The sequence below is a fragment of the Pinus tabuliformis genome, chromosome Q, assembly GCF_031772625.1.
Source record: "Pinus tabuliformis cultivar Carrire ecotype Pingquan chromosome Q, CPIR1, whole genome shotgun sequence".
Taxonomy (NCBI): domain Eukaryota; kingdom Viridiplantae; phylum Streptophyta; class Pinopsida; order Pinales; family Pinaceae; genus Pinus; species Pinus tabuliformis.
In genome coordinates this window covers 622,451,176-622,468,539 of record NC_142296.1, presented here as the reverse complement: position 1 = coordinate 622,468,539, position 17,364 = coordinate 622,451,176, and positions in this window count along the sequence as shown.

The following is a 17,364-nucleotide window of genomic DNA, read 5'->3' as shown; positions in this document are numbered from 1 at the left end:
GATCTTTAAGCTTCCGCAAATTGATAGTAGAAGTAGGTTATCGTATTCTTCTTTGACTTATATTGCATTATCGGGTTAACCTACAACAGATTTTCTACATGGTATCGAAGTTGGATTTGTAGAAATTTTCTACATGATATCGGAGCCAAGTTTATCGAAGCTGTGAATAGTATACTGAGGAGAAAATTCAAAGTTTGAAGTTCGAGGTTGCAAGTGAAAATCGAATTCTTATCATACTTCAAGGTTGGCCAATGCCGTTCTATGGCTTGAGACTCGAGTATGCCTTGGAAGGTAGCTCAAATTACATAGCATGGAAAGATGGAATGGAGGTTGTATTAGAAGACAATGGCTTGAAGGAATTCGTTGATCAAAAAATCTAAAAGCCAGCTTCATCTAATGCACAAGAGTTGGCTGGTGAAGGCGATACAGGTCATCTTTGAGGGAGTTCGAGACCATATTGTCTCGAGTCTCCATGGGAAGGATACTCCATTTTCAATGTGGAAGAAATTGAAGGACCTCTACTAGAACAGTAACGACCAAAGGAAATTCGCGCTCATGGATAAGCTTCCAGGAATCAAGATGAAGAAGGGCGATACTATTTCCACATATCTAAACAAGCTCACCACCTACAGAGATGAGCTCAGTAATGTGGGAATAACTACTGCCAATGATGATATGGTGAGCCTCGCTCTCCTTTGCCTTGTGAAGAGTTGGAATAGCTACTAGGACTCTGTGGATAGAAGGGAGAAACTTCCAGATTGGGAGCGACTGTGGTTGGATCTGATGCAGGAGGAGATTAGGAGGAGCAGATGAGATGGTTCTTAATTCAAGGATGATGATAAAGAAAATTTGGCCTTAGAAGGTAAGTCAAGGAAAGGGGAGGGGAAGGCTTCCCATTCCAAATCGAATTCTTCTTAGGGAGGGAAGAAGGGTGACAAGTCTAAAGTGAGATGCTTTAATTGTCACGATATGGGTCATTATGCAGCGAATTTCCCATTGAAGAAGTCCAATAAGGGATCCTCGGAAGGATTGGAAGGTGAGGCATTAGCCTCTCAGTTCGAAATGGACTTTACCCTCATCGCATGCGTGGTGTCATCGATGATGGGTTGTGTCTGGTATCTTGATAGTGGAGTCTCATTCAACATGACTGGTGATAAAAGTTTATTCAATGCCTTGGAGGAGAAAGACCTCAAGATGCACATAGAAATGGGTGACGATGGAAGGTATAGTGTTTCAGGAGTGGGCACGGTTGCTTTTCAGAGGCAGCATGGACCTCCTATCACCTTGACAGATGTGATGTATGTGCCTAGACTGAAGAAGAACTTGGTATCAGTCGTGATGTTGGAGGACAAAGGCTACGATTTTGTCTTCAGTAAAGGAAAGGTGTTTCTAAGACACATAGCCACGGGTCAGACCAAGAGGATAGGGATTCGGGTAAAGAATCTCTACAAACTAGAGGTAGATGATTGTGCAACATTGAGTATGAAAGAAGAAATGGTGCAAAGGCAAGACATTGGGGAGTTGTGGCACAGGCAGTTAGGCCATTTGCATCATGGGGCTTTGAAGATAATGCAATAGATATCTACAGGACTTCCTAAAGGTAAACTTGAGCAAGTTGACACATGCAAAGGTTGTACCTTAGGAAAGTACACCAAGTCTTCCTTTCATGATCGATACAGCTGAGAAAAGGCTATCTTAGAGCAAGTTCATACTGATGTGTGTGGACCATTCTCGACGGAATCCACAGTGAAGCAAAGGTATTATGTGATCTTCATTGATGATTTTTCTCATAAATGTTGGATTTATTTCATGCAGAAGAAGGACGAAACCTTCACAAAGTTTTGTGAGTTCAAAGCTTTGGTCGAGAAAGATTCAATGAAGAAGATCAAGGCCTTGATAAGTGACAACGATGGAGGATATGTCTCTCAAGAGTTTAAGGACTTCTATGCAGCAGAAGGAATTAAACGAGAGTTGACGGCACCTCATAACCCAAAGCAGAATGGGGTGGCCGAGAGGAAGAACAGAAATATTGTAGGGGCAGCATGGGAAATGCTGCATGACCAAGGCCTACCACTTCACTTGTGGGTTGAGGCATGCAACACAACAGTCTATTTGCATAATAGAAGCTTGCATTGCATACTTGGGATGAAGACACCAGAGGAAGCTTTCTCCAGTAAGAGACCGGATGTGGGTCACTTCAAGATCTTTGGCTCATCGGTATATTTCCATGTGACAAAGGATGCATGGAAGAAGCTTGAGCCGACAAAAGAGTTGGGGATACTTGTGGGGTACACTGATACACCTCACAACTATCAAGTGTTCTTGCCTACCAGTAGGAGGATAGTGGTTCGCAGAGATCTCAAGTTTGATGAGCAAAAGGCCATGCAAGTTTCCGTTGAGAGGGAGCTTGAACTACAGGCTATGGAGGAACTGTTGGTTCCTAAGGAGGAGGAGCCTCATACTGATGTGGAGCAGCTGCATGCAGAGGTTCCAGGAGTGGAGACATCCACTCAAGCAAAGTCTTCCAGAGATGGACGGAAGCGCACAAGAGAAGCTGAAAAATTGTTGGAGGATGAGAGAGAGAATGTGGGAGCACCATCTTCTCAGCGCAGACAGAGGAGGTCACTTGAGAGGTACACTGGATACATGGCCCTTGTTGGGGAATGTGTTGAGACTGAGCCATCTTCCTTTGAGGAAGCAGTGCAGTAGCCGATTTGGGTTGATGCTATGGTGGAGGAGTATGACTCCATAGTTCGTAACAGTGTTTGGGACGTGATTCCGAGACTGGAGAACAAGTCATTTGTGAGTTCCCATTGGCTTTACAAGGTAAAGCAAGCTGATGATGATGGGAGGATCATGTTGCTGCAATATAATCCCTTTCTTATTGAGAGGGAGTGTTGAAATGTGGCAACAAGAATATTCCAATTTAATTTGTCCTTGAATTAAATTATGAATTAAAATCGAATTTAGTCTTAACAGCGACTTGGAAATAATTAATTAAGCTATTTTTACTTAATTACTTGGAGAAATTCAAGTTAGAGGTCTTTTTGAAGTCATGCAAGAGTTATCCCTTAAACTAAGAAGATAATACTTAAATTAAGTAGATAGGATTGAGTTATATTTGAGATGTAATGAGTTAACTCATTTTACTGAGTTAAGTGTAGTTAAATTAGTTCCAAAGTGTTTGAGCAACTAATAGAGAGTTAACAATCAATTGATGCATGCATGCACTCAACTAGTGTACTCCAGTTAACTGAAGATTCCCTCATCGGAAACTCATGCATGTCTATTATGAGAAAGACCCAGTTGAGATTAAAGAGAAAGACAGTGTACTATCAGTTGCATGTGTTTTCTTATAAAGAAAACTTATGCATGCAGAAGGAATCATTCCTTGAGGATTGCACAGTTCTAACAATGTGCGAGATCAGAAGTGTTCACTTGGTGAGGTAAGAATCATCCCAGAGGAATAGCGCAAGGAAATAGGAGTTTGGAGGGCAGAGATGAAGGCTTGTGAGAATCCAATATTTCCTGTGAGAGTCTGTGAGGATTGTAGTCAGAGCTGGCTAGCTGTGGGAGCTAAGGCTTTGTATAATTCCTATGTATTTCCACCTTGTATGATAATATAGATAGTGGGGTTTTTAGCTGAGGGTTTCCCCAAAGTATTTTCATGTGTATTGTGCATTGATTCTTCATCTTCTGGTTATATTGTTCAACTTGATCTTTAAGCTTTTGCAAATTGATAGTAGAAGTAGGTTATAGTATTTTGCTTTAATTTATATTGCATTGTCAGGTTAACCTACAACAGATTTTCTACATGGTATCAGAGTTGGATTTGTAGAAATTTTCTACAAAATGACATTTATTTTTTTATTTTAATTCATCTATACCAACTATACTGATATCAATCCCATCAATGATTAGCAAGTTCAATTATTAAGAAAAGAGCCAAGGCAAGAGAGAATTACACACTACTTATCTTCCCACTACAATGAGTTTCCTCCCCCCCAATAAAAGAGAATGTAACATACTTTAAAAACAAGTGGGGGTTTTTGGAGGTATCTGAACTGGAAATGTTCCAGGGAAATGGTTCCTTCAATTGGCCATGGCCAACCCTTTTTAGGGTTCTTATTTTTCAGAATGAGGGGAGCTTCAATTGGTTCTATTTCTTGATGTTATGGATGGCCTCCTCTATCAAGATGATTGCTTTTTCACTAGTATCATTCAATATCATCACCTAAGTTTAGGATTAAGGCATGTTATTGCCCTCCCAATCCTCTTCCTTGATTGTGATGAGGCTAAGCTATTACATTTAGAAAAAATAATAATTTGTCTATACTTGTTTCACACAGATTTGGGTGATATTTGCAGAGAAACTCACTTGTCCATGGAATTTGGGGGGATTTGTTTCATAATGTACTCTTACTGTGAATTCCTATCGACATTCATTCACCACCTAATTTATTGTTGTGATAATTCATGTGATTTGCACAAGGTCGTAGGAGATAAAGTCACGTGTTTGATTATTCATTTGAAAAATTTCTCATTAATCATTATGATGAACACAACATATGAAATATCTTTGCGAGGGGGTTGGAATGCAAATTAGTTCCTAAAAAATTTGAACACTAATTAGGGTTGGAACCAAGGCTACTCTTTTCTTTTCACGAATTTTTTTGATCAATCCCATGAGCGATATCCACTTTATCATGTGAGACCCTTGTGACAGGTTGAGAGCCTTGAGGCCATCTATGGTTGGTTGGCTCAAATCCTAATCTTGTTCCTCGCTTCGTTAGTTTTCTGGTTTTCCCCATGCCCTAATTAGAGGCCTATGTGAAAAACATGACATACAAGGCAAGGGATTGGAGACAACATAGATGAATTGGCCTAAATAAGCTAAATCCCTCAGACTCTGGATTGGTTAATTAAAAAGAAGGATGTCACTACTTTAACTAAGGTTTCCATAGATCTTAAAAAACACTATAAAGAAATTTATTTGCTAAAACCAAAACATGAACCAAGAAGACTGGACAAGCATCATTTGTTAGAAGATGTTACTAGGGCTGACTCTAAAGCACTCATGTCTACTTGAGGGTTGAGGCCACATAAGAGGTAACCTTTTATATGTGTCAGGTAGGCATCAAGGCTAACCAAGCAGGAGCGTTGGTGAGATTTAACTCTTTGGATTTCATTTGAGACATGCAATGATTTCAATGCAGTTCTCATACTTTTATTACCTGTCTCAAATAATATGACATTTTTAAATAACAAGTTTTATTTATTTAATTAATCTTTTAGATAAATAAATAAGTTTTTATAAATTCAAAAATGTTTAATCTAAATTGTAATAAAAGATAACTAAATATAAAATATATATATTAAATCAGATTTAAAAGAAATAAGAAAATGAAATAATATTTTTCAAGATGGAAATTATAAAAAAGATAAAAACTTTATTAAAAATATTTTTAAAATAATGTAGATTAATTTATCTTTTAGATTATTTAATAAGAGATTTAACCATTTATTTTTTTAAAGATTGTCCTAGGTTTGTAACACTAGTTGTTGGGACAATAGTTTGTTTTCTCGTATACATGTGTTTGATTCTAATGGGACATGATTGTCCCCTTGTTATAAGGCTCAAATTCTAGGTGTGCATTCAAAATCCTTTTAACTTTCTTATACTCGAGGTTTATCATTTAACTATCTAGGCTTCTTAACAATGTTGGTTAACTTTAAACATTTTAAGGTACCACAACTACTAATTTTGGGTCACTTAACCCATTGTAAGGGGTACAAGAGGTAATTCAACCTTAAACCACAATTTGAGTTCCAAGAAGCAAAGCAACATTAGAGAACAAATTGAGGTACCACTAACTACTAATTTGGGTTCATGTTACCTTTTATAAGAGGTCCAAGAGGCAATGAAACCTTAAACAATATCAGGTACCATGACTACTAGGTTGGGTTTAAGAAACCCTTTGTAAGGGGTCCAAGAGGAAACGTCCTTACCAACCTCATCTCATTTCACAAGGAGGTTTGAGAGATAGTGGCTACATCTTGTTATAATATTTTTACAGTTAAGTTGACTCTTTATGAGGGGTCTAAGAGGCAATTCCCTTCCTAAAATAAATTCCCTTACTCACTTCATATTTTTTCACAAAGGAGGGTTGAGCGATAGTAGCTACATTCTAATTATACTATTTAGTGCTAAGACAAATAGGAATATTTAGCTTTAATATCTACATTTTAAGTTTTAATACATATATTATGGAATATTATTATGAAAAATACAATTATACTAATACTAAAGGATTTTTTTAAATGAATTTATAAATTTGAGTTATGTTAAATGAAAAAGGATTGAAATTATAATTAATAAACTTTTGTTATGATAAAATATATTTGACGAAGTAATAAAGAGATTATAAATGTAATGAAGTAATATTAAAAATGATAATAAATTTTAAATAACTAAATTTTTTAATTTTTTAAATAACTAAATAATTTTTTATAAATTTAAAAACGTTTTATCCACAGATAAAAGCTTTAGATAAAATGAAAAACAAATATTAGCTAAATTTAACATACATATTAAATTAATTTCAAAACAAATAAGAACTTAAATAAGACATGGCAAGAAGAATAAAAATAAATACTTTAATAAAAAATCTGAAAAATAAAATGAATTATTTTATGGTTTAAATTATTTATAAAATAGATTTAATAATTTAATTTTTGGATATTTTTTTTGTTGATAACTTTAGTGGTTGGAAGCACAGTTTGTTTCTCATTTACTTGTGTTCAATTCCACGGAACATGTTTCGCCCATTATGATAAGGGTCAAAGTGTATGTGCCCCCTACCAATGTGGCATCTCAGCTCTTGCTAAATCATAAGTTATTGGTATATATAGCTTCCTAGATATTAGGTATAATTTTCGTGTTATAGTGGCAACTGAAATATTTAATCCTCGATATCCACTAGATTATTGCAACATGTTACGGTGTCACTTGGGTTTGTAGCTTGAGGTCCCAAGTTGGTAGAGCAAGTGGTTGGAAGCACAGTGTGTTCTCCCACCCACTCATGTTCAATTCCAAGTGACATACTTAGCCCACTTTGATAAGGATCATCGATTCCCCCACCCACGTGAAATCTCAACTCTCAATAAGTCATAAGCTACTACTCTATTTCGTCGATGAGTTTTCAAAATTCCTTCATTCTAAGGTTTAATTTTTGGAACTATTCAGTGTTCTTTGTAAATATATATATTTTCCTAAGGTTTTCCAATTGACTAAAGAATTTGTTTCCGATGCAATTTTCATAATGTGTTATTGTTAGAGGGTCCTAGTTGAATAGTTGACAAGGAAAAAGATTTAACCAAGTATAAATGGTTAGGTCAAACATCTTTTGGGATGGGTCAAACAACGAAGGTAGTTATGGAGGTTGTGACTACATCAGTAAAAAAAATCCTTTGGTCATTCAAAGTTGTAACATCTTCCTCATGACTTATAAAATATTTACAATTGAACAGATCATGGATAATAGATTCAAGATTTTCATCCTTTGATGGTAGAATCACACCATCATGTACCTAATGGTAACCATGACCAGCCATATAACGGTATAAAGGATTTAGAGAGACTGTTGGTATAACAAACTTATCACGCATATCTGGGTACAATGGGTAGTGTTCTAGAGGTGAGGGAGGATGAAAAAACTCAGGATGTGAAATGTCTGTTGTAACTATATCAAATTGATCATGCTTTTTATACCCCATGAGATTATTTCCATCGTCATAATGATTGAAGGCATGCATGCCAATGTAAAATTAATATTGTTCTTGCCTTTCTTCAACATGGTATATTGAAGATTCACAATATTGACAATTTATTTCTTCAAATTTGATATCTAGAGTTGCATGACTCGAAGAAACTTCAAAATCATTTTGAATTGAAATAGAATCTTATGTCATAAATGAAGACTGCAAACTATGAGAAGAAGATTCAAAATCAATGTCGTACAAATCCAAGTTCTCAGAAGAAGGAAATATATCGTTCGATGTACTTGGATATCCATCACCATATGTGTTAATGGAAATAGGGATGTCATGTTGATGGTTGTGTAAAGTCTCAACTTGAATGAAGGATATGGAATCATTTGACAGATTATCAGGACTACAATATTAGTGACCACCCAAAAATGCAATAATTTCATCCTGGAAGAGGGAAGAAAGATGAAACATATTTTCATTGCTTTTCTCTTCTATGTGTGAAATGCAATTGCCTTGTATATGATCACTGCTTGAAATAATAGGTTGAACATCATTAAGCATTGAAGTAGGTGGGTCGAGTGGATCATGAAATAAGGAATGATGAGACATAGATAGTATAGGTTGAAGGGTATCCCTTGAGGAAACCAAGTTCTCACTTGGATAAAATTCAAGATTGGACTTATGTGCACTAATATGTTCTTGAAAACCTAAGGGATCAGCTTTCACTTCAGGATCTATGTAATTACTAAACCATTTCAAGTTCTCCTCAATAGGATCTAAATCATGGGAAACTGGGGAAGGTTGAATGGATGGATCAAAAATTCGGTTTTCATATTTTCCAACTTCAACATTTTCACTAAGAAGCACCCAAATTGATACTAGAAAAATAGGAGGACAAGGAATAAAAGGAATAGCAGGTCCCTCATCATAAATTTGTGGTTTCTCATGATCAACATAAGTTGGAAGAGGAGAATCATAGAAAGGTTCAGGTGAAAATGATTTCATGGAGAGAAGAATCAAGTTCTAAAACTTTTCATTGATAAAATTATAATTAAAATCTTCTACAAGAAACTCATAGAAAAGGTGAAGAATCCAATTAAGAAAATCCTCTATAGATTCACCATATTTCATTCTGAGCAGATCAATCCTATCACATACATATTGATAATCATACATGTCAAAGGAATGATGAATCTCCTTGAGGAATTGATCAAATGAATGAATAGAAGTGGTTGGCAAGGTATGACACCAATTCTTAAAACGAACTTAAAGAGTGAGGGTGAATAACATACAACCAACATCTTCATCATCAATTTCATGAGACTTACATAAACCAAGAAAATCATATATATGTTTGCCTATGAATGTACCACCCTCACCATCAAACCCAAATTGAAACAAGTCATCAGACCACTCCACGGAGAAGAAAAGTTTAGTACGAGATAGGTTAGAAACGAAATTGAGGATTATGATTTGGGAAAGATCCATTTGAGATAAGAGATTCAAAAAAAAATCAACATGCATAGCTTGTCATCTGGCCCTCATTCTAGCACCAACTATTGAGGGTGTTGGAAATATGTCAACTAAGGGTGTCTCCCCGATGTGAAATCCCAATTAAACCTCACACCATTATGAGTAGGAGCCCTAACCGGGAATCCAACCTGTTGGTACTGGGCACTAGATAGGGAGTAAGTCTCATGGATTATACAATACACACTTCTAGGGGCCAAGAGTGATGGACAGAAGCTTGAGACCATGCAATGCATAGTTTTGGAGGCCTAGACAAGATGACTGCGCAGTTGAGGTGCTAAGTGAGGAAATATTGAGCCTTGAAGTTGGCCAATGCGCAGTATAGGGGAGAGAAAGGCTTAGGGATTTCATAATTGTGCAACTCATGGAAGCAAGGAGACAACTTCAGGCTTGCCACTACGCAATGCACAAAAGGAGACTCACGAAAAGGGTAAACTGCAAAGTTGTGGAGATCAATAGGGCAAGGTTGAGCACTCAGATTGCACAACACACAGTCCTTAGAGGCAGGAACTGCACATTTCGTAGTTCCAAGAGGGAAGGGATCAACTTGAGGGTTAACACTGCATAATGTGCAGTTCCAAGAGGTTGAGTGAGGTCAAGTTGGTCGAGAAGGAACTTTCGAGAATTTGACTAAGTGTGGGATCAATGAGGTAGAAGTGAGACTGGGATTGAACTTATGAATGATCAGACACACTTAGAAGAATTGACCACACAACATTGAACACTCAGTACGCAAGAACAGAATGATCCCCTAAATGCGATGACCATACAACAAAATCCTCTAAGTGCGACACCTAGGATGTACTTTATTATGAAAGTGACAACACTAGTGCGACAATGCAAAAAATTTGGGAATGAGTCTAATACATGTCTTTACGATAGATAGGACCCATTGGTACCAAATTTTCCTCTTTAAATGAACTATGACTCTACTTTTACATTGTGTGAAACTTCTTATGCCATGGAGATGACACTTGCGACAGTAAGAGAAAAGTGCAAACAACATTGAAAGTGACACATGACAGAGTGAATATAATGTGAAAACAACACTTCTTTTTGGATCCAGTAAGAGTGGGGCCTTCCATTAATCAAGAAAAAAATACATAATGTACACTTTGTAAAACGGAGCCAAGAACAACAACACCAGCTCTGTGAACACTTAGCAGACAGTTGGGTTGACACAACCCTGTACTTGACTCAAACAAAACTACAAAACCAATGCATACACCACCAATGCACTGCTCAATCTCCAAGCTTCGCACTAGAAAACCTGCCTTACTTATTAACCCAAAAGATAAATTGAAAAGTATTAAGGCACTTTCAGGTCTGCTAAACTTCGTAAGTCCCGCGCAACAAAGAGCCTGACACTCCTTAATGACGAGGGCCCACATAAACCTACGGCCCACATAAACCAATGGCCCACAAAGTAGGAGAGAGTGACTTGTCAGGCCGAAGAACAAGCGATCCAGCCCTCGAAGATCCGACGGTCTATATCGATTTTCGATGAACCAACAAGCCCACTCCTTAATTGCCTTTCGGACCTGATGAGAAATCAAAACTTATTTCTATGAAATTTCAGGTCCGTTTTCTGTATTAACCCTCAATTAGTTTTGTAACCCGATTCCCATGGTATTAGGTCCTTCCCGATCCGACGGTTCTGAGTTGATTTCAGGCCCGCAACATGCACACCCTCTAATTTTCCAATAGGACCCAATGGGTGGCCTAAACCACCGCTCTATAGTTTTTCAGGTCCGTTTTATGGGATATCTTCCATGCAACTATCTGCTCGAAATCCGCTGGATGCTGGCGCTCGCTGCCATCGAAGGTCGGTTGCCTGTCAACCTACTCATTGTTTACCCCTTTCTTCTTCCCTGTCATTGGTTCACTTTCTACTGTCTCCATTGGTCTATTTATTGCTTGTCTTTCATGCATTGAAAATACTCACTATCTGCGATTGCTTGTTTGTGACAGTCCTCGCGCAGTTTCCTTGAGGGTGTCATCTCCCACCCATAGCTTTTGTTATCTCTTGTACAAAGCACACCCTCATTCGCTAGATGATCCGCTAATCTGTTGGTAGTTTTGTGCACATGAACAAATCTGAGTGTTCTTAGGGCTCTCAGGTGGGATTGTATACGTTGATAGACCTGCAATAACCGCCAGTGATTTGATACTTTTTCTAGTGTTGTGCCATTGCCTATCTTTTTGACCGAATTAATTGTCAATTTAGAGTCTACCTATATGATGGTATCGTGTAAATTGTATTCAATCAAGATTTCTAGGCATTGCTCTAAGGCCATGAGTTCTGCCATATTATTAGTGGCATTCTCCAAATGACTATGAAAGATGACTTTTATGATTCCTTACTCATATCTTATGACTCCTCCATAACCAGCAACCCCAGGGTTTCCCTTAGAGGCTCCATCTATATTAAATTTCAAAACGCCATGGGGGGCGGTTGCCAGAAGTCCTTCCCCACTGTTGTATGTCTTACGGTCTTGCTTATGCCCTGGGGGACAGGCGACTGGAGACCCAAATGCAAAAGAATATGAGCATCCTGGTTTCGAGGAGGGTTCTCGGGGGATTGCTTCATAAGGGTGCTCATAGTTTCTTTGAGCTATCTTAAAATCTGAGCTATGATGCTCTGGGTTGAGCCAGTTCTGTTCTTGAAAATCCTATTGTTTCATTCTTTCCATACATCCCAGATCAAAAAACCTGGAATTAGAGTCCAGGCTTTGTTGACTGTTTCATTTTCTGAGAAGTCTTTCTTCCAATTCTTCAAAGTGCCAGTGATGTTGTTTTTGTCCCTATCAGTTTGCCTGAAGATTGAGGCTACCCAATTCCATAAGGTAGAGGTGAATGTGCAGAGGTTAAGTAGGTGATCCATCGTTTCTTCGTGCAGACCACATAACTGGCATCTAGATGGACTAGCTAAACCTCTTTTTCTTAGATTTTCCCAAGTCAGAACTTTTTTATTGTTGTACCAACCACATGAACAGTTTGATTTTCATCCAGTGCGGGTTCTGCCATAGGTCCTTCCATATCTTATCAGGGTTTGGAAAGTCAAGTCTAGTGGCAATTCTTTTGGCTTCTTTGAGGTTGAATTTGCCTTTGTTGTTTCTTCCCCATCTTAGTTGATCAGACGAAGTTGAAGTCAAAATCTTTCTTTGTTCCAGGATCACTGCAAGAGCTTCAGCCTGGGCCTTCAAAGGGATCTCTTCACTGTATACTAGGTCCCTCCATGTTCTCCATTTTCCATTGTCTCTTGTCTCATCCCAAAAGTCACTTACCCTGAACAGCCCTTTATTTTCAGTATCATTTTTGAGAATGTCTAGTCCTTCTCTACATAGGTTAGGTTCCTGCTGCTAGTTATCCTCCCAAAACCAAGCTAGGTTTCCATCTCTGATCTCCCAGAAACTATGCTTCTGAACAATAGCTTTATTCTCCGAAGCATTGTTCCAAATATGGGAGCCCTTGATGAGCCCTGTCATTCGAATATGGTCCCTTTCTTGCTAGTTATTTGCATATTTATGTTTCTAGAGCTTAGCCCAAGGGGTTCTCGTTTCCTTTAGCCATCTCCACCAAAGTTTTTCCCCCAAAAATTTGCTTAGGTTTTTCAGGTCATGAAGTCCCAAACCTCCATGGGTCTTGTGTTTGCAGAGCTTTTCCCAAGCTACCAGAGCCCATTTCTTTTTCTCTTCCCCTTTGCCCTAAAGAAAATATCTTTAGATGTTTCTGATGTGTTGTAAAACTCCTTTTGGGGCAGGAAGAGTAGAAAACATGAAGATGGGTATGGTTTTCAGGACAGCCTTTGTAAGCACTAGCCATCTTGCTAAGTTCAAAGATCTGCTTGTCCATTTTCTAATTTTGTCCTGCAGTTTATTAGTCACTGGCTCCCAAACTTCCTTACTCAGAGGTTTGTCGGGAAGAGGTATTCCCAGATATTTGGAGGGTAATCGTTCAAGATTTATTTGAAAGATTTAGCTTCCTTGACTATGAGTGTACCCTGCAGTATGGTATCATCCACAAATTGTTGATGAGTAAAGGTGTCCCCATTCAGGGTTAGTTTGAGACCCAAGATTCTTCCTTCCACATTGGTTGAATTGATCGCTTTGCCTAATCCTTCCATCATGAGAATAAAGAGGAAGGGGGAGAGCGGATCTCCTTATCTGAGGCCTCTCGAAGGCCTAAATTTTTTGTATGGAGAACCATTAAGTAGGATTGAAAAACAAGTTGTGGTAACAAGGGCTATTACCCATCTTATCTAGTTCTGGTCGAAGCCATGCGCTTTTAGTACCTCCCTAATGTACGACCAAATTAGCTTATCATAAGCTTTCGCTAGGTCAAGTTGTATGATCATACTCGCTTACTTATTACTCTTGAGAGAATGAACCACCACGTGAGCTTGAATGTTGTTATTGAAAATTTGCCTTCCTTCCACATATCCAGTTTGCTCCTCAGACACAAGAGTTTGAAGAAGGGGCTTGAGTTTGTTTGTAATTACTTTAGAAATAATTTCGTACACCACATTGCATAAAGCTATGGGTCTGAATCTATCTGGTGTCATAGCTTTTTCCTGCTTTGGGATTAAGGCTATGAAAGATGCATTGAGCGCCCTTAAAACTGTTTTTGATTTTCTAGAGTCCTCCACAACATCAAGGATATCTTGTTTGACTATTTCCCAGCATGTTTTGAAGAAGTCTACATTGAACCCATCCGGGCCTGGAGCTTTCCCATTTTTCATCTCTTTGATGACTTCATTGACCTCCTCTTTAGTCACTGGCCTATTGAGATTGTAATTGTCTTCCCTGGTTACTAGTTTTGGAATGTGCTGTGTGAAGCTGTTAATAAATTGTGATTTGTCTGAGAGAGGCTCCTCTACTATGCTTTGAAAATGTTGTACCAGAATAGATTCCATTTCTTTGTGGGTGCTTAGCTCTTTCCCTTGAGGATCTCTGAGTTTTACAATCTTGTTATGTGCCCTGTGATCCATGGTTGACTTGTGAAAAAACCTTGTATTTCTTTCCCCTTCTTTAATCCATTGCACTCTTGATTTCTGTCTCCAAAAGATCTCCTCTTGCTGGCATCTGTTTTTCCATTCCTTTTGGAGAGAGTCAGCTTGCATTTTCCCTTCCTCGGTAAAGCCATCTATGATGAGGATTTGGTTATTTTCATGTAGTTTCTGTTCAACTTCTCTTTTGGATTTGAAAATATTGCCAAACTAATTTTTTTTCCATTCTTTAAGCCTAAGTTTGATGTGTTTCAGTCTGTGTTGCAGTGGGAACATCTTCGTGCCTTGAACGGGCATGTCTTCCACCCACCATTTTCCAATTTGGTGATGAATTCAGGGTGAGTGAGCCAGACATTTTCAAACTTGAAAGGTCTATTCCTCGAAGTGCCTATAAAATAAGCTTCAAGCTGGATAGGCTAGTGATCCGAGCCTCCGAAAGGAAGGATAAAAGCAGTCAATTCAAGGCTAGTGAGAAATAGGTCCTTCGAGATTATGAATCTGTTTAGTTTAGAGGCAACTTGAGAAGCCCATCCCCTCTTATTGTTCCAGGTGAAGGTGCCATTTATTGTCTCTGTATCCACTAGCCTCATGTTGTTTAGGAAGTTCTAGAAGGCCATGGAGTCTCTGCCTAGTATTTTGGTCTTGCATTTTTTCTCTGTAAGAGATCTAATCATGTTAAAGTCCCCTCCCAGAATCCAAGACATAACAGGATGTCTCTCTCTTAGCTCCTCCAGTGAGGTGAGAAGCCTGAGCGTGTCTTCAAGTTTTTGAGGACCATAGACATTTGTGATCATATAGAGTTCCTTGTCACCCAAAGGTTGGATAACCATTGAAAGGTAGTTCCTTGATGCTTCAACATCCAGGATTCCAAATTTTTGGGGATTCCAAAGAGTGAGAATTCCTCCTGCTGTGTTGTTTTCTTTGACTTCTAGATACTCGTACTTAATAATCCATTTGTTATGTATCTCTCTAATTTTGTTTATGAACAGTTTGTTTCCTGTATAAACACCATATATAATTTTTCTTCTTTTATTCTATCACTAACATTTCTTTGTTTTCTTTTACTTCCTAGACCCCTAATGTTCCAGGTTGTGAGCTTCATTATGAAAGGTTTGTAAATGAGTAACTAGTAAGATCTTTCATCTTGCCTGAGTTAATCATGAGTTTCCCACACTCTGTCAGTAGCTCATTCTATCTCTTACTTCCTCTTTTCCTGCCTGGGTTCTTGGTAGAGTGTCCTGATGTTACCTCCAGCGGTTTTACCCTTTTATTTTCCTAGTTTTCATGGTTCCTTTTGACTCCAGCAAGCTTTGCTTGAGATCTCCATAGGAAGAGCTGTTGCACTATGTCAAACTCCTATTGTGGTAGAGAATCAACACCTTTGTTGGTTCCCTGCTCCAGGAACTTTTCTAGATCAAGATTCTCCCTCTCAAGAATCTCCTGTAGTTTGTGGTCCTCCGTACCAACTTCACTTAGGATCATCTCATGGTCCCTGCCAAGCTCCATAGTGCTTGGCAGATCCTCCTTTAGTTTGTTGTTCTCATGTATGACCTCCATGCTATCATCTTTTTCCTTCTCTACAAGATTATCCTCCGGTGCCTTGTATGTTCCATTATTCCCACCTTCTTCTTCTAAAATCTTGAAACTGTTATGACTTGGTTACTTATCCTCGCTAAGTTTCTTTTCATAATTTTTCCCCCTCCTTTCCCTCTTCCTCCCACCTTGGTAAATCCTTCAAGATCTTTGCCTGTGTTGGTTTTCATATTGTCCTCTAGTTTGTTGAGTGGGCAGTCTCTGAAGAGGTGCCCATGTTCATGACATCTACGACATCTGAATGGGACATGCTCACAGTCCACCACCTACACCCATTCTTCGTCATATACATCTAGAATAATTTCATCTGGAAGTACTCCCGATAGGTCCATTTCTACACATATGTGGGCGAAGGAGGTATATTTGCCTCATAGAGTCGCATCTGATATTTTTTAAAAATGACCTAATTTATTGCCTATGGCTTTTAAGGATTTAGGCAGCCAATAATCTAAAGGTAGGGAGTAGAGTCTAATCCATACCGGTACCGATGTGAATGTTTCTTGCTCCAGGACAAAATTCATCACCCATGGTCACATGTAGAGCCCTGCAGCAACATAGAAATATGGTCCTCCTTCGAACACTCTGTCTTTATCCTCTAGGTTTATGAAAACCATTGTAAAGAAACCCTTGGACCCAAGATGAAGGTTTATTTCTCCCTTTGGTTTCCAGTGGTTTCTTATCCATGTGTACAAAGCGTTCTCCGTTGGTCATATTCCCATAAATTTTCATATAACCGCATAAGTTGCCATGAGATCCCTATGCACCTGTAGCACTGGATCATTTAAGAAAACCCAGGGTTTAATGGTTGACCTGGGTTTACAGAGTCTAGTCACACTCTTGTGCTCAGTTCTCTGATTACTATCGCTTGTTCTCTTTTCTCTTCTGACTTCCTCGTGATTCTCTTCCTATTCATGAGATTTGATGCTTTCTGGCTTTTTTATGCTTATCTTCTTCGTTTCTACCTCCATTGGTTTCTTCAATCGATTCGGACCTGCCTCCTTGCTTCTGTCCACTACTACATGACTGTAGGAGGGAGTGAAGCTCCCCCCTCCTTGTCCCTCCATTGTTACCAGCTCGCACTTGTTGCTCCCTGTTCAGAACCCTCACTCTACTCTGCCCTCCAACATGAAAACAAACACTTATTAAAGAAAAAAAGAAAAAAATAGTCATAAAAATGAAATCGACACTCGCGAAAGCGAAGGTGCACGAAAGTAATAGTTGGAAAACCTCACCGAAGTATAAGTACCGTAGCAAACAAAAGTGAGAGACTGTTAATGAACGTGCACACTGACTGCCAACATAAGTTAAACATTACAAAAACAATTTCTTGATGAAACTGTGTTATGCATGTTCGAGCTTGCATAAAATAATGCGCTTATGAACTTATTATAGATTGAACATGTGTGAGAAAGTCACTCCAATACTCAGAAACCAAGAAGAGGACTTAAACACTTAGTGTAACA